Source organism: Pseudophryne corroboree, unplaced genomic scaffold (assembly GCF_028390025.1).
Source record: "Pseudophryne corroboree isolate aPseCor3 unplaced genomic scaffold, aPseCor3.hap2 scaffold_179, whole genome shotgun sequence".
Lineage (NCBI taxonomy): Eukaryota > Metazoa > Chordata > Amphibia > Anura > Myobatrachidae > Pseudophryne > Pseudophryne corroboree.
The window spans coordinates 380,658-405,525 of NW_026968428.1; the positions used below are offsets into that span (position 1 = coordinate 380,658).

General features: G+C 44.6%; 2 non-coding genes across 2 annotated transcripts; both read left to right on the plus strand.

Annotated features, from left to right (window-relative positions):
• The first annotated feature begins 624 nt into the window (after window positions 1-624).
• TRNAS-GCU (transfer RNA serine (anticodon GCU)) lies at window positions 625-698 on the plus strand. Its single transcript has one exon. It is a non-coding gene; the product is annotated as a tRNA-Ser (tRNA).
• Window positions 699-1,791: 1,093 nt separating this feature from the next.
• Window positions 1,792-1,865, plus strand: TRNAI-GAU (transfer RNA isoleucine (anticodon GAU)). The gene has a single exon. It is a non-coding gene; the product is annotated as a tRNA-Ile (tRNA).
• Window positions 1,866-24,868: the final 23,003 nt, after the last annotated feature.

Here is a 24,868-nt window from a genome sequence, read left to right on the forward strand (position 1 = left end):
GGCAAGGAAAAGCTGTCTTGTACCTTTGCATTTTTCTCCCAAACGAAGGACACTAGAAAGAAAATTTTAAAGCCTCCTGTTAGGCCATCATCTACACGGCATAGCCCTGAATTTTCCAATGCACAGCTCTTTGCAAAAGAGAGATATTGGCAAGGAAAAGCTGTCTTGTACCTTTGCATTTTTCTCCCAATTACCACTTTAATAATAGGGTAAAGAAAATTAAGTGGATTTTTGAAAGAAAACAGTACTGTCAATATACTATTAAAACAAATTAAAATGGTAAAAGTTATTGTACTTTAAGTAAAATTAAAAGAGCTAAAATATCAATCCCAGTTTTGGATTACTTTAATTAAAAAAAATGCATATAGCAAAGGATAGTTTCAATCTGCCTACCTCTGGGTTATGGGCCCAGCATGCTTCCATTGCTGTACTCTGCTGCACATGTAAGTGCAAGAGATCCCGAAGCACTCACTCATCATGGGAAAGTACCAATGTGTTTCTTCGTTGGTTGATTTAAGAAACATCTTACAAAAACTCTCCAGATTATTGACTTTTTAAAGTTTTTCTAATAAACGTTCTAGATGAATGCTTATTAGCCTTTGTCAGTATGCACTTTTGCAAAGTGTCTCTGTGGCGCAATCAGTTAGTGTGTTTGGCTGCTAACCAAAAGGTTGGTGGTTCAATCCCACCCAGGGACGTAATTGACCTTGTGATAAGATTTTGGTGATCTTTAAGTAGTCAAGTCAAAATTTCAAACCCCCTCTTATGGTGTAGGGTACCAGGCCTTCTCTGATGTAATCAGAGTTAGATTTGATTAAGTGATTTTATAAAAAACAGCTGGGAAGCACAATTTAGCAGTGGGTTGCAGAGAAAAAAAAATATGCTTGCAGAAAAATCAAATTGAGTGATTAAACAGCTCTTCATTTTCTGGCTTTATTTTTATGCTAACAAATCTGTTCTCTGAAAAGTGTCCACAAAGCCAAGTCTCTGATTAACACCTTTGTAAGGATGGTTTTTCACCTATTACTAAATTAAACTTGCTTCATTGGAAAGGCAGCAAGATGTATCCTCATTTCAATGTCTACTGAAATAATACGGGTTGACACCAGGAAACATTAACGCCAATGCATCCTTGCTGCTTTCTCATGTGGAAGACTGTTTAATGTGAAAACAAGGTGATATCTAATTAGCACACAGGTAAGGAATTAAGAAAATCTTTATTTAAGGGGGAAGATGTTTCTCACAAAATCGTTGCCCCGATGCATCATTGAAATTCAAGCTGGAAAGATGATTTTAATATATCACTTGTACATTTTGTATTGCTCTTCTGGTGACAATGTAGTTTGTTTTTGTCAATTACCATTTTAATAATAGGGTAAAGAAAATTAAGTGGATTTTTGAAAGAAAACTATACTGTCAATATACTATTAAAACAAATTAAAATGGTAAAAGTTATTGTACTTTAAGTAAAAATAAAAGAGCAAAAATATCAATCCCAGTTTTTATTACTTAAATTAACAAAAAAAACTGCATATAGCAAAGGATAGTTTCAATCTGCCTACCTCTGGGTTATGGCCAGCATGCTTCCATTGCAGTACTCTGCTGCACATGTAAGTGCAAGAGATCCTGAAGCACTCACTCATCATGGGAAAGTACCAATGTGTTTCTTCGTTGGTTTATGGAAGAAACATCTTACAAAAACTCTCCAGATTATTAACTTTTTAAAGTTTTTTTAATAAACGTTCTAGATGAATGCTTATTAGCCTTTGTCAGTATGCACTTTTGCAAAGTGTCTCTGTGGCGCAATCAGTTAGTGTGTTTGGCTGATAACGAAAAGGTTGGTGGTTCAATCCCACCCAGGGACGTAATTGACCTTGTGATAAGATTTTGGTGATCTTTAAGTAGTCAAGTCAAAATTTCAAACCCCCTCTTATGGTGTAGGGTACCTGGCCTTCTCTAATTTAATCAGAGTTAGATTTGATTAAGTGATTTTATAAAAAACAGCTAGGAAGCACAATTTAGCAGTGGGTTGCAGAGAAAAAAAAATATGCTTGCAGAAAAATCAAATTGAGTGATTAAACAGCTCTTCATTTTCTGGCTTTATTTTTATGCTAACAAATCTGTTCTCTGAAAAGTGTCCACAAAGCCAAGTCTCTGATTAACACCTTTGTAAGGATGGTTTTTCACCTATTACTAAATTAAACTTGCTTCATTGGAAAGGCAGCAAGATGTATCCTCATTTCAATGTCTACTGAAATAATACGGGTTGACACCAGGAAACATTAACGCCAATGCATCCTTGCTGCTTTCTCATGTGGAAGTCTGTTTAATGTGAAAACAAGGTGATATCTAATTAGCACACAGGTAAGGAATTAAGAAAATCTTTATTTAAGGGGGAAGATGTTTCTCACAAAATCGTTGCCCCAATGCATCATTGAAATTCAAGCTGGAAAGATGATTTTAATATATCACTTGTACATTTTGTATTGCTCTTCTGGTGACAATGTAGTTTGTTTTTGTCAATTACCATTTTAATAATAGGGTAAAGAAAATTAAGTGGATTTTTGAAAGAAAACTATACTGTCAATATACTATTAAAACAAATTAAAATGGTAAAAGTTATTGTACTTTAAGTAAAAATAAAAGAGCAAAAATATCAATCCCAGTTTTGATTACTTAAATTAACAAAAAAAAAACTGCATATAGCAAAGGATAGTTTCAATCTGCCTACCTCTGGGTTATGGGCCCAGCATGCTTCCATTGCAGTACTCTGCTGCACATGTAAGTGCAAGAGATCCTGAAGCACTCACTCATCATGGGAAAGTACCAATGTGTTTCTTCGTTGGTTGATGGAAGAAACATCTTACAAAAACTCTCCAGATTATTGACTTTTTAAAGTTTTTCTAGGAAACGTTTTAGATGAATGCTTATTAGCCTTTGTCAGTATGGACTTTTGCAAAGAGTCTCTGTGGTGCAATCAGTTAGTGTGTACGGCTATTAACCAAAAGGTTGGTGGTTCAATCCCACCCAGGGACGTAATTGACCTTGTTATCAGATTTTGGTGATCTTTAAGTAGACAAGTCAAAATTTCAAACCCCCTGTTATGGTGTAGGGTACCTGGCCTTTTCTGATGTAATCAGAGTTAGATTTGATTCAGTGATTTTATAAAAACAGCTAGGAAGCACAATTTAGCAGTGGGTTGCAGAGAAAAAGAAATATGCTGGCAAAAAAATCCAATTGAGTGATTAAACAGCTCTTCATTTTCTGGCTTTATTTTAATGCTAACAAATTTGTTCTCTGAAAAGTGTCCACAAAGCCAAGTCTCTGATTAACACCTTTGTAGGGATGGTTTTTCACCTATTACTAAATTAAACTTGCTTCATTGGAAAGGCAGCAAGATGCATCCTCATTTCAATGTCTACTGAAATAATACAGGTTGACACCAGGAAACATTAACGCCAATGCATCCTTGCTGCTTTCTCATGTGGAAGTCTGTTTAATGTGAAAACAAGGTGATATCTAATAAGCACACAGGTAAGGAATTAAGAAAATCTTTATTTAAGGGTGAAGATGTTTCTCACAAAATCGTTGCCCCAATGCATCATTGAAATTCAAGCTGGAAAGATGATTTTAATATATCACTTGTACATTTTGTATTGCTCTTCTGGTGACAATGTAGTTTGTTTTTGTCAATTACCATTTTAATAATAGGGTAAAGAAAATTAAGTGGATTTTTGAAAGAAAACAATACTGTCAATATACTATTAAAACAAATTAAAATGGTAAAAGTTATTGTACTTTAAGTAAAAATAAAAGAGCCAAAATATCAATCCCAGTTTTGGATTACTTTAATTAACAAAAAAAAATGCATATAGCAGAGGATAGTTTCAATCTGCCTACCTCTGGGTTATGGGCCCAGCATGCTTCCATTGCTGTACTCTGCTGCACATGTAAGTGCAAGAGATCCTGAAGCACTCACTCATCATGGGAAAGTACCAATGTGTTTCTTCGTTGGTTGATGGAAGAAACATCTTACAAAAACTCTCCAGATTATTGACTTTTTAAAGTTTTTTTAGGAAACGCTTTAGATGAATGCTTATTAGCCTTTGTCAGTATGGACTAGAGATGAGCGGGTTCGGTTTCTCTGAATCCGAACCCGCCAGAACTTCATGGTTTTTTTCACGGATCCGAGCAGACTCGGATCCTCCCGCCTTGCTCGGTTAACCCGAGCGCGCCCGAACGTCATCATGACGCTGTCGGATTCTCGCGAGACTCGGATTCTATATAAGGAGCCGCGCGTCGCCGCCATTTTCACACGTGCATTGAGATTGATAGGGAGAGGACGTGGCTGGCGTCCTCTCCATTTAGATTAGGGTTGAGAGAGAGAGAGAGAGATTGACCTGAGGCTGTGATACTGTAGAAGAGAGTGCAGAGTTTAGTGACTGACGACCACAGTGACCACCAGACAGTGCAGTTGTTTGTTTTATTTAATATATCCGTTCTCTGCCTGAAAAAAACGATACACACAGTGACTCAGTCACATACCATATCTGTGTGCACTGCTCAGCCCAGTGTGCTGCATCAATGTATATATGTATCTGACTGTGCTCAGCTCACACAGCTTATAATTGTGGGGGAGACTGGGGAGCACTGCAGTGCCAGTTATAGGTTATAGCAGGAGCCAGGAGTACATAATATTATATTAAAATTAAACAGTGCACACTTTTGCTGCAGGAGTGCCACTGCCAGTGTGACTAGTGACCAGTGACCTGACCACTAGTATATATAATATTAGTAGTATACTATCTCTTTATCAACCAGTCTATATTAGCAGCAGACACAGTACAGTGCGGTAGTTCACGGCTGTGGCTACCTCTGTGTCGGCACTCGGCAGCCCGTCCATAATTGTATATACCACCTAACCGTGTTTTTTTTTTCTTTCTTTATAGTCATACTAGTTACGAGTATACTATCTCTTTATCAACCAGTCTATATTAGCAGCAGACACAGTACAGTGCGGTAGTTCACGGCTGTGGCTACCTCTGTGTCGGCACTCGGCAGCCCGTCCATAATTGTATATACCACCTAACCGTGTTTTTTTTTTCTTTCTTTATACATACATACTAGTTACGAGTATACTATCTCTTTATCAACCAGTCTATATTAGCAGCAGACACAGTACAGTGCGGTAGTTCACGGCTGTGGCTACCTCTGTGTCGGCACTCGGCAGCCCGTCCATAATTGTATATACCACCTAACCGTGGTTTTTTTTTCTTTCTTTATACATACATACTAGTTACGAGTATACTATCTCTTTATCAACCAGTCTATATATTAGCAGCAGACACAGTACAGTGCGGTAGTTCACGGCTGTGGCTACCTCTGTGTCGGCACTCGGCAGCCCGTCCATAATTGTATATACCACCTAACCGTGGTTTTTTTTTCTTTCTTTATACATACATACTAGTTACGAGTATACTATCTCTTTATCAACCAGTCTATATATTAGCAGCAGACACAGTACAGTGCGGTAGTTCACGGCTGTGGCTACCTCTGTGTCGGCACTCGGCAGCCCGTCCATAATTGTATATACCACCTAACCGTGGTTTTTTTTTCTTTCTTTATACATACATACTAGTTACGAGTATACTATCTCTTTATCAACCAGTCTATATTAGCAGCAGACACAGTACAGTGCGGTAGTTCACGGCTGTGGCTACCTCTGTGTCGGCACTCGGCAGCCCGTCCATAATTGTATATACCACCTAACCGTGGTTTTTTTTTCTTTCTTTATACATACATACTAGTTACGAGTATACTATCTCTTTATCAACCAGTCTATATATTAGCAGCAGACACAGTACAGTGCGGTAGTTCACGGCTGTGGCTACCTCTGTGTCGGCACTCGGCAGCCCGTCCATAATTGTATACTAGTATCCAATCCATCCATCTCCATTGTTTACCTGAGGTGCCTTTTAGTTGTGCCTATTAAAATATGGAGAACAAAAATGTTGAGGTTCCAAAATTAGGGAAAGATCAAGATCCACTTCCACCTCGTGCTGAAGCTGCTGCCACTAGTCATGGCCGAGACGATGAAATGCCAGCAACGTCGTCTGCCAAGGCCGATGCCCAATGTCATAGTACAGAGCATGTCAAATCCAAAACACCAAATATCAGTAAAAAAAGGACTCCAAAACCTAAAATAAAATTGTCGGAGGAGAAGCGTAAACTTGCCAATATGCCATTTACCACACGGAGTGGCAAGGAACGGCTGAGGCCCTGGCCTATGTTCATGGCTAGTGGTTCAGCTTCACATGAGGATGGAAGCACTCAGCCTCTCGCTAGAAAAATGAAAAGACTAAAGCTGGCAAAAGCAGTAGCACCGCAAAGAACTGTGCGTTCTTCGAAATCCCAAATCCACAAGGAGAGTCCGACTCCAATTGTGTCGGTTGCGATGCCTGACCTTCCCAACACTGGACGTGAAGAGCATGCGCCTTCCACCATTTGCACGCCCCCTGCAAGTGATGGAAGGAGCACCCGCAGTCCAGTTCCTGATAGTCAGATTGAAGATGTCAGTGTTGAAGTACACCAGGATGAGGAGGATATGGGTGTTGCTGGCGCTGGGGAGGAAATTGACCAGGAGGATTCTGATGGTGAGGTGGTTTGTTTAAGTCAGGCACCCGGGGAGACACCTGTTGTCCGTGGTAGGAATATGGCCGTTGACATGCCTGGTGAAAATGCCAAAAAAATCAGCTCTTCGGTGTGGAAGTATTTCACCAGAAATGCGGACAACAGGTGTCAAGCCGTGTGTTCCCTTTGTCAAGCTGTAATAAGTAGGGGTAAGGACGTTAACCACCTCGGAACATCCTCCCTTATACGTCACCTGCAGCGCATTCATAATAAGTCAGTGACAAGTTCAAAAACTTTGGGTGACAGCGGAAGCAGTCCACTGACCAGTAAATCCCTTCCTCTTGTAACCAAGCTCACGCAAACCACCCCACCAACTCCCTCAGTGTCAATTTCCTCCTTCCCCAGGAATGCCAATAGTCCTGCAGGCAATGTCACTGGCAATTCTGACGAGTCCTCTCCTGCCTGGGATTCCTCCGATGCATCCTTGCGTGTAACGCCTACTGCTGCTGGCGCTGCTGTTGTTGCTGCTGGGAGTTGATGGTCATCCCAGAGGGGAAGTCGTAAGCCCACTTGTACTACTTCCAGTAAGCAATTGACTGTTCAACAGTCCTTTGCGAGGAAGATGAAATATCACAGCAGTCATCCTGCTGCAAAGCGGATAACTGAGGCCTTGACAACTATGTTGGTGTTAGACGTGCGTCCGGTATCCGCCGTTAGTTCACAGGGAACTAGACAATTTATTGAGGCAGTGTGCCCCCGTTACCAAATACCATCTAGGTTCCACTTCTCTAGGCAGGCGATACCGAGAATGTACACGGACGTCAGAAAAAGACTCACCAGTGTCCTAAAAAATGCAGTTGTACCCAATGTCCACTTAACCACGGACATGTGGACAAGTGGAGCAGGGCAGGGTCAGGACTATATGACTGTGACAGCCCACTGGGTAGATGTATGGACTCCCGCCGCAAGAACAGCAGCGGCGGCACCAGTAGCAGCATCTCGCAAACGCCAACTCTTTCCTAGGCAGGCTACGCTTTGTATCACCGCTTTCCAGAATACGCACACAGCTGAAAACCTCTTACGGCAACTGAGGAAGATCATCGCGGAATGGCTTACCCCAATTGGACTCTCCTGTGGATTTGTGGCATCGGACAATGCCAGCAATATTGTGTGTGCATTAAATATGGGCAAATTCCAGCACGTCCCATGTTTTGCACATACCTTGAATTTGGTGGTGCAGAATTTTTTAAAAAACGACAGGGGCGTGCAAGAGATGCTGTCGGTGGCCAGAAGAATTGCGGGACACTTTCGGCGTACAGGCACCACGTACAGAAGACTGGAGCACCACCAAAAACTACTGAACCTGCCCTGCCATCATCTGAAGCAAGAAGTGGTAACGAGGTGGAATTCAACCCTCTATATGCTTCAGAGGTTGGAGGAGCAGCAAAAGGCCATTCAAGCCTATACAATTGAGCACGATATAGTAGGTGGAATGCACCTGTCTCAAGCGCAGTGGAGAATGATTTCAACGTTGTGCAAGGTTCTGATGCCCTTTGAACTTGCCACACGTGAAGTCAGTTCAGACACTGCCAGCCTGAGTCAGGTCATTCCCCTCATCAGGCTTTTGCAGAAGAAGCTGGAGACATTGAAGGAGGAGCTAACACGGAGCGATTCCGCTAGGCATGTGGGACTTGTGGATGGAGCCCTTAATTCGCTTAACAAGGATTCACGGGTGGTCAATCTGTTGAAATCAGAGCACTACATTTTGGCCACCGTGCTCGATCCTAGATTTAAAGCCTACCTTGGATCTCTCTTTCCGGCAGACACAAGTCTGCTGGGGTTGAAAGACCTGTTGGTGACAAAATTGTCAAGTCAAGCGGAACGCGACCTGTCAACATCTCCTCCTTCACATTCTCCCGCAACTGGGGGTGCGAGGAAAAGGCTCAGAATTCCGAGCCCACCCGCTGGCGGTGATGCAGGGCAGTCTGGAGCGACTGCTGATGCTGACATCTGGTCCGGACTGAAGGACCTGACAACGATTACGGACATGTCGTCTACTGTCACTGCATATGATTCTCTCAACATTGATAGAATGGTGGAGGATTATATGAGTGACCGCATCCAAGTAGGCACGTCACACAGTCCGTACTTATACTGGCAGGAAAAAGAGGCAATTTGGAGGCCCTTGCACAAACTGGCTTTATTCTACCTAAGTTGCCCTCCCACAAGTGTGTACTCCGAAAGAGTGTTTAGTGCCGCCGCTCACCTTGTCAGCAATCGGCGTACGAGGTTACATCCAGAAAATGTGGAGAAGATGATGTTCATTAAAATGAATTATAATCAATTCCTCTGCGGAGACATTGACCAGCAGCAATTGCCTCCACAAAGTACACAGGGAGCTGAGATGGTGGATTCCAGTGGGGACGAATTGATAATCTGTGAGGAGGGGGATGTACACGGTGATATATCGGAGGGTGATGATGAGGTGGATATCTTGCCTCTGTAGAGCCAGTTTGTGCAAGGAGAGATTCATTGATTCTTTTTTGGGGGGGGTCCAAACCAACCCGTCATATCAGTCACAGTCGTGTGGCAGACCCTGTCACTGAAATGATGGGTTGGTTAAAGTGTGCATGTCCTGTTTTGTTTATACAACATAAGGGTGGGAGGGCCCAAGGACAATTCCATCTTGCACCTCTTTTTTCTTTTTCTTTGCGTCATGTGCTGTTTGGGGAGGGTTTTTTGGAAGGGCCATCCTGCGTGACACTGCAGTGCCACTCCTAGATGGGCCCGGTGTTTGTGTCGGCCACTAGGGTCGCTAGTCTTACTCACACAGTCAGCTACCTCATTGCGCCTCTTTTTTTCTTTGCGTCATGTGCTGTTTGGGGAGGGTTTTTTGGAAGGGACATCCTGCGTGACACTGCAGTGCCACTCCTAGATGGGCCCGGTGTTTGTGTCGGCCACTAGGGTCGCTAGTCTTACTCACACAGTCAGCTACCTCATTGCGCCTCTTTTTTTCTTTGCGTCATGTGCTGTTTGGGGAGTATTTTTTTGAAGGGACATCCTGCGTGACACTGCAGTGCCACTCCTAGATGGGCCAGGTGTTTGTGTCGGCCACTTGGGTCGCTTATCTTAGTCACACAGCGACCTCGGTGCAAATTTTAGGACTAAAAATAATATTGTGAGGTGTGAGGTGTTCAGAATAGACTGAAAATGAGTATAAATTATGGTTATTGAGGTTAATAATACTATGGGATCAAAATGACCGCAAATTCAATGATTTAAGCTGTTTTTTAGTGTTTTTTGAAAAAAACACCCGAATCCAAAACACACCCGAATCCGACAAAAAAAATTCGGTGAGGTTTTGCCAAAACGCGGTCGAACCCAAAACACGGCCGCGGAACCGAACCCAAAACCAAAACACAAAACCCGAAAAATTTCAGGCGCTCATCTCTAGTATGGACTTTTGCAAAGTGTCTCTGTGGCGCAATCAGTTAGTGTGTACGGCTATTAACCAAAAGGTTGGTGGTTCAATCCCACCCAGGGACGTAATTGACCTTGTTATCAGATTTTGGTGATCTTTAAGTAGACAAGTCAAAATTTCAAACCCCCTGTTATGGTGTAGGGTACCTGGCCTTCTCTGATGTAATCAGAGTTAGATTTGATTCAGTGATTTTATAAAAACACCTAGGAAGCACAATTTAGCAATGGGTTGCAGAGAAAAAGAAATATGCTGGCAAAAAAATCCAATTGAGTGATTAAACAGCTCTTCATTTTCTGGCTTTACTTCTATGCTAACAAAGTTGTTCTCTGAAAAGTGTCCACAAAGCCAAGTCTCTGATTAACACCTTTGTAGGGATGGTTTTTCACCTATTACTAAATTAAACTTGCTTCATTGGAAAGGCAGCAAGAAACACTAGACTAATTGGAGGTGCGCCCTAAAGCAAATTACAATGTTAGGATTAGGGGGTTCGGAAAGACCTCTAGTGTATACTGTCACGATCCGGGTATCTGGACGCCATTACTTACCTTTTAGATGCCTCCTAAGGCTTGCTCAGCGCTCCAGGACCGGATCCCATCTGTTATTCAGATGTCCTTATTCCTGCCTCCTCTCCTGTCACTCTGAGACGCTGTCACAGCGGCGCCATGTTACATCTTGAATGGCATCTCCCGCGGCCTCCGCCGCCGTCCCTGAGTTTCTGCATGCAGGATGTCAGAGTGGCGCTTATGTCAGCCGCGGCCTCCGCTGTGGCCCGCGTGGTTCAAATGTGCACTCATCAGTCTGGCGTCTCCTGTTTACTGTGGCCGGCGCCGCCATTGCTGTTAAAGTTCCCACATGGATTATCAAACCAATCTTCCCTCCAAGTGTCTGCATGGGCGCAGCCATGTTGGATTCTGTCACCTGTTTATTTCCACCAATCCGCTGTTTCCATTGTAATCTGCATAATTGCCTAGCCAATCCCTTCCTTGCTGCAGGTATAAGTATTCTGTGCCTGAGCAAGGAAGGCGTCAGTGCTTTGGTTGTCAAACCTAGTTCCAGTTTGTCTCTCTCCCGTGGTTGTTTTCCAGGTTCCAGTTACCATCTCCAAACCTCCACTAAAGAGACCCGCTCTAGTCTACCACCTGTGGTGCAGCCTGACTCTCCAGTCCTCTGGGACTCATCTGTTTCCAGTTACAGATTTACCTGCTTCCAGCCTAGCTTCCAGCAGAGATCAGCTCTTCTTAAAGTGCCGGTATCATTTCCGCAGATTACCACTCACCACCGGTACTATTATTTCACCGCTCTCAAACTCCATATATCAATCATATTTCATAGCTCTCAAGCTTCATTTATTATTTGGCTGGTTCCATCCAGCAATCCACTCCGTGCTTACATCAGTCTGGTTTCAGCCAGTACCCACAGCAGCCATTTTATCCACAGCAGCCCAGCTTTTCCTGGAACACCAGCTAGTACGATCCTGGGCTATCTCCATTGCTACAGTCGGGCCTGTTAAGGACTTTCCAACTAGAAGATAAGAACTGTCTCATACTACCAGAGCCCTGTGGTCCTTGCCCTCCTGTAGTACCCAGGAACTGTATTATTTCTCTGCTGATTTTATGTTTCTCTTTTATTACTGCTGTGATGCATGGAGTTTGTCAAAATAAACATCATTGACTTTTATCCTGGTTGTCGTGGGCACGCCTTCGGGCAATTCTTCTTCATTTAACTTACATGTCCAGGGGTCTGATACAACCTCCCAGGTTCCACTACACCTCAGCCCCTACAACTGAGGCTGCCTCCAGTCAGCTCAGGCCCTCAGTTGTAACATATACACTGTATATACATTTTAAGATAGGAAGGTACAAAAAACATATTCACATTGCATCTATGGGCTGGATTCAAATGTCCCTTTCCTCCCTCAATCGTGCCCGTCAGCAGCTATTCTATTCTATATAAGGAGCCACGCGTCACCGCCATTTTCACTTGTGCATTGGAGATGATAGGGAGAGGACGTGCAGCGTTTTCTCAGTTTCTGTGTTCAGTGTGCTGCAAATATCTGTGCTCAGTGTGCTGAAAATATCTACGTTCTCTGCCTGAAAAATGCTCCATATCTGTGCTGCATTGTAGTATATAGTAGGAGGACAGGGCAGAATTTTGCTGACCACCAGTATATAATATATAGCAGTACGGTACAGTAGGCCACTGCTCTACCTACCTCCGTGTCGTCAAGTATACTATCCATCCATACCTGTGGTGTATTTTAGTAGTTGTGCGCACTATATATAGTAGGAGGACAGTGCAAAATTTTGCTGACCACCAGACTTCTACTTAAGTCCAATGGTGTAGGATGTGCAAAGCCGTTTGGCTGTGCATTTATTGATCTAAGCATGCATTTTTATCAAAGCGTGATAAAATTGACACATAACGCAGCGTTCAATCAGCGTTAATTTATCTTCAGCTGATATCGATTGTGAATTGACGTTTCTTCTCTTCTTGTCACCTACAGGTAATTACAATTGACTACAACCACCAATCTATTCTGCTGCACTATATCTATATATGCAAAGCTAATTCTGCTGGGTAATTACAATTGACTACAACCACCAATCTATTCTGCTGCACTATATCTATACATGCAAAGCTAATTCTTATCTTCAGCTGATATCGATTGTGAATTGACGTTTCTTCTCTTCTTGTCGCCTACAGGTAATTACAATTGACTACAACCACCAATATATTCTGCTGCACTATATCTATATATGCAAAGCTAATTCTGCTGGGTAATGCAAATTGAAACATTATTGCATAGTATGTGATTTTGAAGTACTTTTTTAAAGTTTTGAATGATATAGACCCAGTTTAATCTTTGTGGAATGCCTGGTTGTTGTTTTTAAGGTAATTCATTGCCTGGCATTTGAGGGGGTGGGGTGTGGTTACAGATTTCAATTATTGGTTTCACTTGTAATAGTCTTCTACTTAAGTCCAATGGTGTAGGCTGTGCAAAGCCATTTGGCTGTGCATTTATTGATCTAAGCGTGCATTTTTATAAAAGCGTGATAAAATTGACACATAACAGCAGTGTTCAATTAGCGTTCAATCGAAGTGAAAAAGAAGGAAAACAGAAGCACACCAATCTAACAAAACAAAGAAAACTGAAGAACTAATAACAAATGTGAGTCACTTACTCCTCAGATCACTCACCTCCTGATTGTTGCATCTGATTACATAGCACAGAACTACCTTACTTGGACATTTCATAAACCATCCATTTCACCTACAAATGCCTGTATCTGTATTATTGTAATTTTGTTTTTTAAGCACAGCTGCACCAATGCAATTTTACCTGCAAACACTTAAAACATCTAACATAATTACCATTGCTTCTTAAACCTCTCACAATCCTTTCATTTCTTACACTCCAAATACATTTCTGCACCCACTTTATCTACGCTTTTGACTCATTTCATACTAAATCTACACCCCTTGAGCCTACACTGCTTTTCTCACCTGCATTTCTACAATTCTTCTGCTCGGATTCCCTTACAGTCTCCTCTCCTACTTCCACTTTCCCTCAACCTATTTACCTACTTAACACTATGTCAATGCTTTCTTATACTCCCCACATCACTCAGTGTATACCTAATAATGTATCTTTATCCTTCCCCCCTAGTCTCCTCCACCTCCTCCTCTGTCTCCCCTCCATCCCTCTGTTTCCTTCCCCCACCTTTCCTGTTACCCCACTTTCATTCACCTCTGCCCCATGGTCCTGCTACCCCACAACTCAGCCCTGCTCCCTCTCTCCCTTCCCTGTCACCTCCCCACACCCCCATCCACATCACACTGACCTCCCTCCCTGCCCACCTCCTGCAGTTTCCCCTCCTAGCTCAGGCACCCGTACCATCACTACTCTCTCATCCCTGCCCTCAAAGTTAATCCCACCTCATCGCTACAGCAACCCTGAAAATCTAATTCACATCTCTCCCACAAACTCATACCCCCTATCCTGCGCCCTCTGGAATGCCAGATCCGTTTGTAACAAACTGGTCCCCACTCATGACCTTTTCATTTCCAACTCCCTACACCTACTAGCCATTACTGAAACTTGGATTACGCCCTCTGACACTACTACTGCTGCTGCTTTCTCTGCTGGGGGCCTTACATTCACACACACCCCCCGACCTGGGGGTCGCCATGGGGGTGGTGCTGGGGTCCTTTTACCTTCTAGTTACTCCTACCAACTCATACCACCAGAACCATCCCTTATATTCTCTACATTTGAGGTCCACTCCATATGTCTCTTCCAACCAGTCCATCTTAGAGTAGCTGTCATTTACCGCCCCCCTGGCACTGCTTCCAAATTCATCGACAACTTTGCTTCCTCACTTCCTCTCTTCTGACATTCCCACCATTATCCTAGGCGATTTCAACATCCCTATTGACATCCCCACACAATCCCCTGCCTCTAAACTCCTTAACCTCACCTCTTCACTTGGTCTCTCCCAGTGGACCTCCTCACCCTCCCATGTGAATGGGAGCTCACTGGATCTGGTCTTCACTCACCGCTGTGATATTTCTGATTTTTCCAACTCCCCATTTCCCCTCTCTGACCACCACCTGCTCTCCTTAAACCTATCTCTCTCGACTTCCCCATCTCTACCTCCTAAGGCTACCATCACTAAGCGTAACATTGAAGCTATTGACACCACATTCCTTTCCTCCCTGTTTGACTCACTTCTCTCTCCTATTCTCTCTCTCTCTCATGCCCTGAACAAGCCACTTCCACATACAATGCTTCCCTTACTTCTGCTCTTGACTCTGTTGCTCCACCAACCACTATTCACCCTCGCAAATTAACACCTCAACCCTGGCACACCAAATGCATCAGATATCTGCAAAAATGCTCACGTACTGCTGAGCGACACTGGAGGAAATCACGCTCTAAGGCAGACTTCCTCCATTTCAAACTTATGCTCTCATCCTTCAGTGCTGCCCTTTCTCTTGCTAAACAGTCATACTTCAAGAACCTCATCTCCTCCCAGTCTTCCAACCCCCGGCGCCTCTTTGCCACTCTCAACTCACTCCTCTGCCCACCTCCACCTCGTCTCCCTTCCTCACTCTCTGCTCTTGACTTTGCCACTTACTTCACATCCAAAATTGACTCCATACGTCAGGACATCACATCACACCAGACTATCAGTAACCAGCCTTCTCCCATCCCTTACCAACCCTCCCCATCCCTCGCACCAACTCTGTCATCTTTCTCCCATGCATCTGGAGAGGAAGTCATGGCCCTCATTCGTTCCTGTCCCCTCACCACCTCCCCACTTGACCCTATCCCCTCCCGCCTCCTCTGCCACATCTCTTCTTCTGCTTGTTCCCAACTTTCCCACCTTCTCAATCTCTCCCTCTCATCAGGCACTGTCCCCTCTGCCTTCTAGCGCGCTCTCATCTCTCCTATTCTTAAAAAACCTACCCTTGATCCAAACACTCTCTCCAACTACCGACCCATCTCTCTTCTCCCTTTTGCCTCCAAACTCCTTGAGCGTATTGTCTACAACCGCCTTACTTCCTTTCTTTCCTCACACTCACTGCTTGACCCATTCCAGTCTGGCTTCCGTCCTCTCCACTCCACTGAAACTGCCCTTACAAAAGTATGCAATGACCTCCATGCTGCTAAATCTAAGGGACACTACTCTCTACTTATTCTACTTGATCTCTCTGCTGCTTTTGACACTGTGGACCACCCTCTCCTACTGCAAATCCTTCACTCCATTGGTCTGCGTAACACTGCCCTCTCTTGGTTGTCGTCCTACCTTTCTGACCGTTCATTCTCTGTCTCCTCTCATGACTCCACCTCCCCCTCACTTCCACTAACTGTAGGGGTACCCCAAGGTTCTGTCCTTGGTCCTCTTCTCTCTCTATACGTCCTCACTAGGTAAGCTCATTAGTTCTTTTGGTTTCCAATATCATCTCTATGCTGATGACACTCAAATCTATCTTTCCTCTCCAGACCTCTCCCCTACTCTCCTCACTCGTATCTCCAACTGTCTCTCTGCTATCTCTTGCTGGATGTCCCAGCGCTTTCTTAAACTTAACATGTCTAAGACCGAGCTGATCATCTTCCCTCCCTCCCGCATAACCTCACCTCCTACAATCTCATTATCTATTGATGGCACTACTATCTCCTCTACCCCCCAAATGCGCTGTCTTGGAGTAATCCTTGACTCCTCCCTCTCCTTCAAACCACACATTCAGCACCTCTCACAAACCTGCCGTTTTCATCTAAAAAATATTTCCAGGATCAGACCCTTTCTGACCCAGGATGCTACTAAGACTCTTATCCACTCACTGGTCATCTCCAGACTGGACTACTGTAATCTCCTCCTGACTGGCATTCCTGACAAATACCTCTCTCCACTCCAATCTATCCTCAATGCTGCTGCCCGGCTCATTTTCCTCACCAAATGCACTACGTCCACCTCTCCTCTCTTACTAGTCCTTCACTGGCTCCCCTTCCCTTTCAGAATCCATTTCAAGCTTCTCACACTTGCTTACAAAACCCTCACCTACTCCTCTCCCATCTACATCTCTGATCTTATCTCGCTTTACACTCCCACCCGTCCTCTTCGCTCTGCTAATGCACGCCGACTCTCCTGCCTACGGATTACTTCCTCCCACTCCTACCTCCAAGATTTTTCACGTGCTGCACCACTTCTCTGGAATTCCCTACCTCTCCCCCTCAGACTCTCCACCTCTCTACAAAATTTCAAATGGGCTCTCAAGACCCACTTCTTCACCAAACCCAGCCAAATCTCATCCTAAACCTCTGTTCCACACTCTCTATGTACCCCATCTGTCTCACCCCTGTCTGTCTACCCCTCCCCTTTAGAATGTAAGCTCTCATGAGCAGGGCCCTCTTCCCTCATGTGCTTACTCTTTACTTACTTTAATAATCTTCAGCTGCACCAAATCCAGCAGTCTTCTGCCACCTGATACTTATTCCAGTGTCATCTGCTGATGTAGCTATGTTTATTTACCCTGTACTTGTCCTATATTGTCATCAACTGTAAGTTGCTGTTTTCCTGTTTGATTATTTGTTTATGTACTCTGTAATTGGGTGCTGCGGAACCCTTGTGGCGCCATATAAATAAAGGATAATAATAATAAATAATATAATATATAGCAGTACGGTACAATAGGCCACTGCTCTACCTACCTCTGTGTCGTCAAGTATACTATCCATCCATACCTGTGGATTTTAGAAAAAAAACATATCTCGGCAGAGCAATCTATAAATCCATCATTTTTCAGACAGCAACAGTGGGTATTGTAATAGTCACCCAATCCATCACTTTTATAGGGTTACATGCATCAACATGCTACAGCCTGTCTCAATAATGCTGCATTCAGACTGCAAATGCCGGATCCTACCCGGTAAGACAAACGTGTACTTACCGGGTGGGATCCGGCATTTGCACTCCGCTGCTGGCTTTCCGACCCGGCAATATACCGGGTCGGTTGCCATAACAACGGAGCGCGCAGCAGCAGCAGGGGCGGGGGTGGAGGCAGCGTCGGGAGATGAGCTCATCTCCAGCGCCGCCTCTCCCTATCTTGTGAATGGGAACCGTGTCGCATCGACACGGCTCCCATTCACACCGCACCTGACCCGGTAATCAACCCGGGTAAAACCCTTCTTTTTTACCGGGTTGATTTACCGGGTCAGGCGACCCGCTAAATCGGCCAGTGTGCTTTCACATCGCACACTGACCCGGTTCGACACGGCAATATGCCGTGTCGGTACCGGGTTATTTGTGCGATGTGAAAGGGGTATAATTTTACTGTCACGGTGTGTGTGTTTGTGTTTTTATTTGGGTATTTTTTGTTGTTGTAGAACTACAGGTACCAGCGAGCCCGTTATTTCCCCGCCTGCTGGTACTTGAGGTTCTCAAAGTACCAGCAAGTGGGGGAGGCTTGCTGGGCCTTGTAGTTCCACAACAAAAAAACAATATTCTTTTTTTACACATATGGCTATCAGCCCGGCACCCACCACCCAGGGGCTGCCTCAGGCTTCACCCCTGGCCCTTGGGTGCCTCGAAGGGAGGAACCTCTTGATTTAAGGGGTCCCCACTCCTCCAGGGAACCCCGGCCAGGGATGACTAGTTGGAGGGGAAATGCCAGGGCCGCAGGGACCTACATAAAAGTGTCCCCCGGCTGTGGCATTATCTCTCTGGCTAGTGGAGCCCGGTGCTGGTTTTAAAAATATGGGGGACCCCTACATCTTTTGTCCCAAGTATTTTTGGAACCAAGACCCGTCTAAGAGCCCGGTGCTGGTTGTCTAGATACGGGGAACCTCTGTCCAATTTTTCCTCCAGTATTTAAATAACCAGGACCGGCTCAAAGAGGCTGGTTATACTAAGGAGGGGGGACCTCACACATTTTTTTTAACCCATTCAGACCCTTCTTCTTTAAGTTAATGCAGAGAGAGGTAGATTTTGGGAGAAGGAATGTCCTAGCATAACTGTTAATTGCAGTGTAATACTGTAATTCAACTGTGCAGCATTTGTGGCTAAATGTCAAAGAAGCCAGTATTTACCCTGCATGCAAAACAATAAATGTATTTGCACATACCTCCCAACTAACCCAATTTTTGCAGGACAGTCACTTTTTTTGGGAATGTCCAGCTAACCCAAACACCCCCCCCCCAGTGTCCCATAGTCATGGGGAAGGGGGGGGGGGTGGAAGGCTCCCTGTAGCTTGTTGCTCTGCAAATATGCACATTGTGGGTAATTCAGACCTGATCGCTAGGGTGCGTTTTTGCATCCCTGTGATCAGGTGGTTGCCGCCTACAGCGGAAGGGAAAATTTGCTGTGCAGGTGTGTGATCACATGTGCACAAGAGCTGCACAGCTCAGCACTTACTCAGCCATTGAGGTGACGTCACAAATCCTCCCACAAAACGCCGGGTCCCTCCAGTGTTTTTCCGGACACTCCCTAGAAACATTCAGTTGCCACCCACACAAACACCCTCTTCTTGTCAATCTTCTTGTGATCTCCGGACCGTCGCACCTACGCATTGTGGCGCATACGCATGTGCAGTGCAGACCTGATTGCCCGCTGGGTGAAAATAAATTGAAGCGATCTGGTCTGAATAAGCCCCAATGTCTATTCACGGGAGACAGAGGGGCTGGGGCATGGTCAGCAGCTCACAGAGCACCTATAATGACAAAAATGGGAGACATGGCTCATGATCGCGATATACCTGCGAAGGTACGCCCTCTACTGATTGACAGGCAGAGGCATTCGCATTTTCTGCGGGGCACCCGGAGAAAATGTAGGCACATGCACAGGATGGACCCTGCGTATATGTCCCCATCCTCTTCATAGTTTTTGCGGTTGGAACGAGCAGTGTGAAAACATCAATTGATGGGGGTAATTCCAAGTTGATCGCAGCAGGAATTTTGTTAGCAGTTGGGCAAAACCATGTGCACTGCATTTACGAACAGATGATTTTTTATATAAATTTTAAAATGTTAGTAAATGTGTGTGTTTTTTTCAACCTGGAAGCCCAACATCGATTAAGATCGATCTTAAATAGACCCCTGGGTTTTAAGGATAACCATATTGAGTCCAATGGTTAATTTACATTGACCGAAGTTCTAATTAAGTAGTGATGTGCACCGGAAATTTTTCGGGTTTTGGTTTTGGGTTCGGTTCCGTGGCCGTGTTTTGGGTTTGGACGCGTTTTGGCAAAACCTCACCGAAATTTTTTTGTCGGATTCGGGTGTGTTTTGTATTCGGGTGTTTTTTTCAAAAAACCCTAAAAAACAGCTTAAATCATAGAATTTGGGGGTCATTTTGATCCCATAGTATTATTAACCTCAATAACCATAATTTCCACTCATTTTCAGTCTTTTTTGAACACCTAACACCTCACAATATTATTTTAATTGGTATTTGGTACCGGGGACACAGTACCTCAATCAAGTCTATAGTTGGCTCTGAAATCAGCATTAAACTGGATCCACACTTAGATTATCTGTCCAATTTTTTTTTCTAGTTGAAACAAAATTATGCTAATATGTGGCAGCAAATGACAATTGACCATTTGCTCCCAAACACTGGAAAACATCCAAAAATGGTCATTTAGATAAATTGGTTAAATCCATTTCATTTAGCTAATTTATCCAAACTACCTTTATTGTATCTTTGTGGGTGAATGATGTGTGGGTCAGTGTTGAGGGTGGTGGAGGAGATGGGTAATAGGCACAGCAGGGTGTGGACAGTCAAATAGTGTGCTTAGAGGTGCAGATAAATAGGGATATCTAATAATTCACCCACTATTCTATAGAATTATTAGATATCCCTATTTATCTGCATTACTCACCTAACACTCAGCATTTATCTACATGCTGATGCTATTCATAGCACTTAGCTTGCAAGTATTTTACCCATAAGGAGACACATTAGATGTTCCCTCTCTTTTCATTAAAGACGCCCCCAGCAACCATACTGTACTATACTATAACAGGAATAATTACTGTGGGGGATTATACCATTTGATCTGGAATAAAGGGAAAATATTGTGGAAAGAGTTCTGTAAGTGTATTATATGTAGAACTATTGCCAGGTTCTGACATTTGTCAAGTGAATTACTAATATACATTCAACTAATATTACATAGTGTCCAGTAATTCAGTATCAGACTAATTGATATAGTCAATTTGGATCAATAATAAAGACACAACACAGGTAGCGAACCTTGATATTAATAAATGTATTTCCATTTATTATATATGGTAATTACATTATACAAACTTATTGTACTTTATTTCGTGTTTAGACAATTTTAACGAATTTATTAAAAGTTAATTTTTAAATCATCATTTGTGCGCCAGCAAAAGAGACATTATTTTCTCTTCTCCTTTCCTGCATAACATTACTTGTCTCTGGTAGCACCCCCGAACGTCCTACAATTAATATTTAATATAACTGATGGACATTTATTGGGGCCTCTTCTTACAAATATTTAGAATTTAATAGCTGGTGCAGAACACATCCCCTTCCCCCCATTCCCTGTATATCTGGATTCACCAAGGAAATGCTGATGCTGACTCCAAGAAGAAAGGGAGTCTCTTCCCTATGAAGGTGAAGCCTTGTTTGGCGACGGCCTAGTTAATTTGATCTCGGCAGCTCCCGCAGGTAAGTCAACCTTCTTGCACTATGTTCCCTCTCAACGGATAAAGACGCATCATTATCTGATGCAGTCATTTCGGCCCAATAGATATGCAAGAAGTTAAGATTCCCCTTTCTTTGCAGGTAGAGGAAGGAGAAGAGGGAAGAGGTCTGTAGCCTCTTCAAGATTGCAGGAGCAGAGATTGTCCTCTGCTTCTGCCAAATCCACTGCATGACGCTAGGGCTTTCTTGCAGGAGCCCGCACCAGTGGGGGCACGTCTAAAACTCTTCAGTCAGTTCTGGATTCATTCGGACCTGGACTCGTGGGTTTTATAAATAGTGTCCCAAGGGTACAAACTGGGGTTTCAAGACGTTCCCCCTCACCGATTGTTCAAATCAGCCTTAGTCAGCAGGGAGAAGGTTTTTATTCAAGCCTCTTCGTGGTCCCGAAGCCGGACGGCTCAGTCAGACCAATCTGAAATCTGAAATCCCTCAATTTCTACCTAAAGAAATTCAATTTCAAGATGGAATCTCTCACGGTAGTGATCTCCAGTCCGGAGGAAGGAGATTTCATGGTTTTGGTAAACTTAAAGGATGCCTACTTACATGTTCCCATTTAGCCACTGCATCAAGCTACCTGAGGTTTGCAATTCAGGATTGTCATTACTAATTTCAGATGTTGCCATTTGGTCTGTCCACGGCTCCGAGGATTTTCACCAGGGTGATGGCGGAAATGATGGTTCTCCTTCGCAAGCAAGGAGTCACAATTATCCCGTACTTGGATGATCTCCTGATAAAGGCGAGATCCAGGGACCAGTTGGTGCAAAACATTGCGCTCTCCCTGACAGTTCTTCAACAACATGGTTGGCTCCTAAACTTGCCAAAATCGCAGTTGGTCCCAATGACGCGGTTGTTGTTTTTGGGAGTGATACTGGACACAGAAGAGGTTTTCCTCCAGTGGAAAGGCTATGGAGATCCAGAGTCTGGTCAATCAAATTCTGAAACCAGCAAGAGTGTTAATCCATCAATGCATTCGGTTGCTGGGGAAGATGGTTTTGGCCTACGAGGCCATTCAGTTTGGCAGGTTCCATGCCAGAGTGTTCCAGTGGGACCTGTTGGACAAGTGGTCCGGATCCCACCTACACATGCACCGGAGGATAATCCTGTCTTCCAAGACCAGAATATCACTCCATTGGTGGCTGCACAGTTCTCACCTCCTAGAGGGGCGATGGTTCGGGATCCAGGACTGGATTCTAGGGACCACGGATGCAACCCTTTCGAGGTGGGGAGCAGTCACACAGGGGGAAAACGTCCAAGGAAGATGGTCAAGTCAGGAAAGTTGTCTCCACATAAATGTTCTGGAGTTAAGGGCCATTTAATAACAGCAGACACAGTACACACTGGGACGGGTGCCCAGCATCCTCTACGGACTAAGAGAAAAGGATTTACCGGTAGGTATTAAAATTCTAGTTTCTCTAATGTCCTAGAGTATGCTCGGGACTCCGTAAGGACCATGGGGATAGACGGGCTCCGCAGGAGACATGGGCACTTTAAGAAAGACTTTAGTTCTGGGTGTGCACTGGCTCCTCCCTCTATGCCCCTCCTCCATACCTCAGTTTGATACTGTGCCCAGTTGAGACTGGGTGCTTTTCAGGAGCTCTCCTGAGCTTTCTGACAGAAAGTATTTTGTTAGGTTTTTAATTTTCAGGGAGCACTGCTGGCAACAGACTCCCTCATCGAGGGACTGAGGGGAGAGAAGCAGCCCTACTCTCTGAGTTGCAAGGTCCTGCTTCTTAGGCTACTGGACACCATTAGCTCCAGAGGGATTGGTACGCAGGATCTCACCCTCGCCGTCCGTCCCAGAGCCGCGCCGCCGTCCCCCTCGCAGATTCAGAAGATAGAAGCCGGGTGAGTATGAGAAGAAAAGAAGACTTCAGAGGCGGCAGAAGAGTTCATGATCTTCACTGAGGTAACGCACAGCACTGCAGCAGTGCACCATTGCTCCCATACACCTCACATACTCCGGTCACTGTAAGGGTGCAGGGCGCAGGGGGGGCGTCCTGGGCAGCAATATAAACCTCTTTTTGGCAAAAATATAACATATATACAGCTGGGCACTGTATATGTATGAGCCCCTGCCAATTTTACAGTTTAAGCGGGACAGAAGCCCGCCGCCGAGGGGGCGGGGCTTCTCCCTCAGCACTCACCAGCGCCATTTTTTCTCCACAGCACCGCTGAGAGGAAGCTGCCCGGACTTTCCCCTGCTTATACCACGGTAGACAAGAGGGTTGAAAAGAGAGGGGGGGCACATAATTCGGCGCAAATGACATACAGCAGCGCTACTGGACAAACATTAAGTTACTGTGTTATTCCTGGGTTATATAGCGCTGGGGTGTGTGCTGGCATACTCTCTCTCTCTGTCTCTCCAATGGGCCTTGTGGGGAAACTGTCTTCAGAAAAAGCATTCCCTGTGTGTGTGGTGTGTCGGTACACGTGTGTCGACATGTCTGAGGAAGAAGGCTATATTAGAGAGGAGCGGGAGCAAATGAATGTGGTGTCTCTGCCGACACCTGATTGGATGGATATGTGGAATGTTTTAAATGCTAGTGTAAACTCATTGCACAAAAGATTAGACAAGGCTGAAGCTTTGGGACAGTCAGGGTCTCAACCCATGCCTGATCCTATGTCGCAGGGACTGTCAGGGTCTCATAAGTGCCCACTATCCCAGATTGTTGACACAGATACCGACACGGATTCTGACTCCAGTGTCGATTACGTTGATGCAAAGTTACAGCCAAAATTGGCAAAATCCATTCGATATAGGATTATGGCAATAAAAGATGTTTTGCACATCACAGAGGAACCCCCTGTCCCTGACAAGAGGGTACATATGTACAAGGGAAAGAAGCCTGAGGTAACCTTTCCCCCCTCACACGAGCTGAACGAGTTATGTGAAAAAGCTTGGGAATCTCCAGATAAAAGACTGCAGATTTCCAAAAGGATTCTTATGGCGTATCCTTTCCCATCAACGGATAGGTTACGATGGGAATCCTCCCCTAGGATGGACAAAGCATTAACACGCACAGCTACAGCTGGAAAATCAAATTTTTTACCTTATGTTCCCTCACAGCATAAGAAAGCTCCGCATTATCAAATGCAGTCCTTTCGGTCACAAAGAAACAAGAAAGTGCGAGGTGCGTCCTTTCTTGCCAGAGGTAGGGGCAGAGTAAAAAAGCTGCACAACACAGCTAGCTCCCAGGAACAGAAGTCCTCCCCGGCCTCTACAAAATCTACTGCATGACGCTGGGGCTCCACTGGCGGAGTCCGGCCCATGTGATGTTATGCAGCCGCTCTGACCACGCCTCCTGTTTCTCCGTTGCCGACCCAATATTGAAACCCTGCCCCCGCACCGCTCCATCTCCGACTTGGAAATGGAGTGTTGTTGACCCCCCTCCCCCCCCCTGCACCGATTGACAGGCAGAGGCGATCGCATTATCTGCGGGGTGCCGCAGAAAATGCAGGCGGATGCGTATGCTCTTAGCAATTTTTGCAGTTGGATTGCTTATTGCGATTGCAATCCAACCTGAAT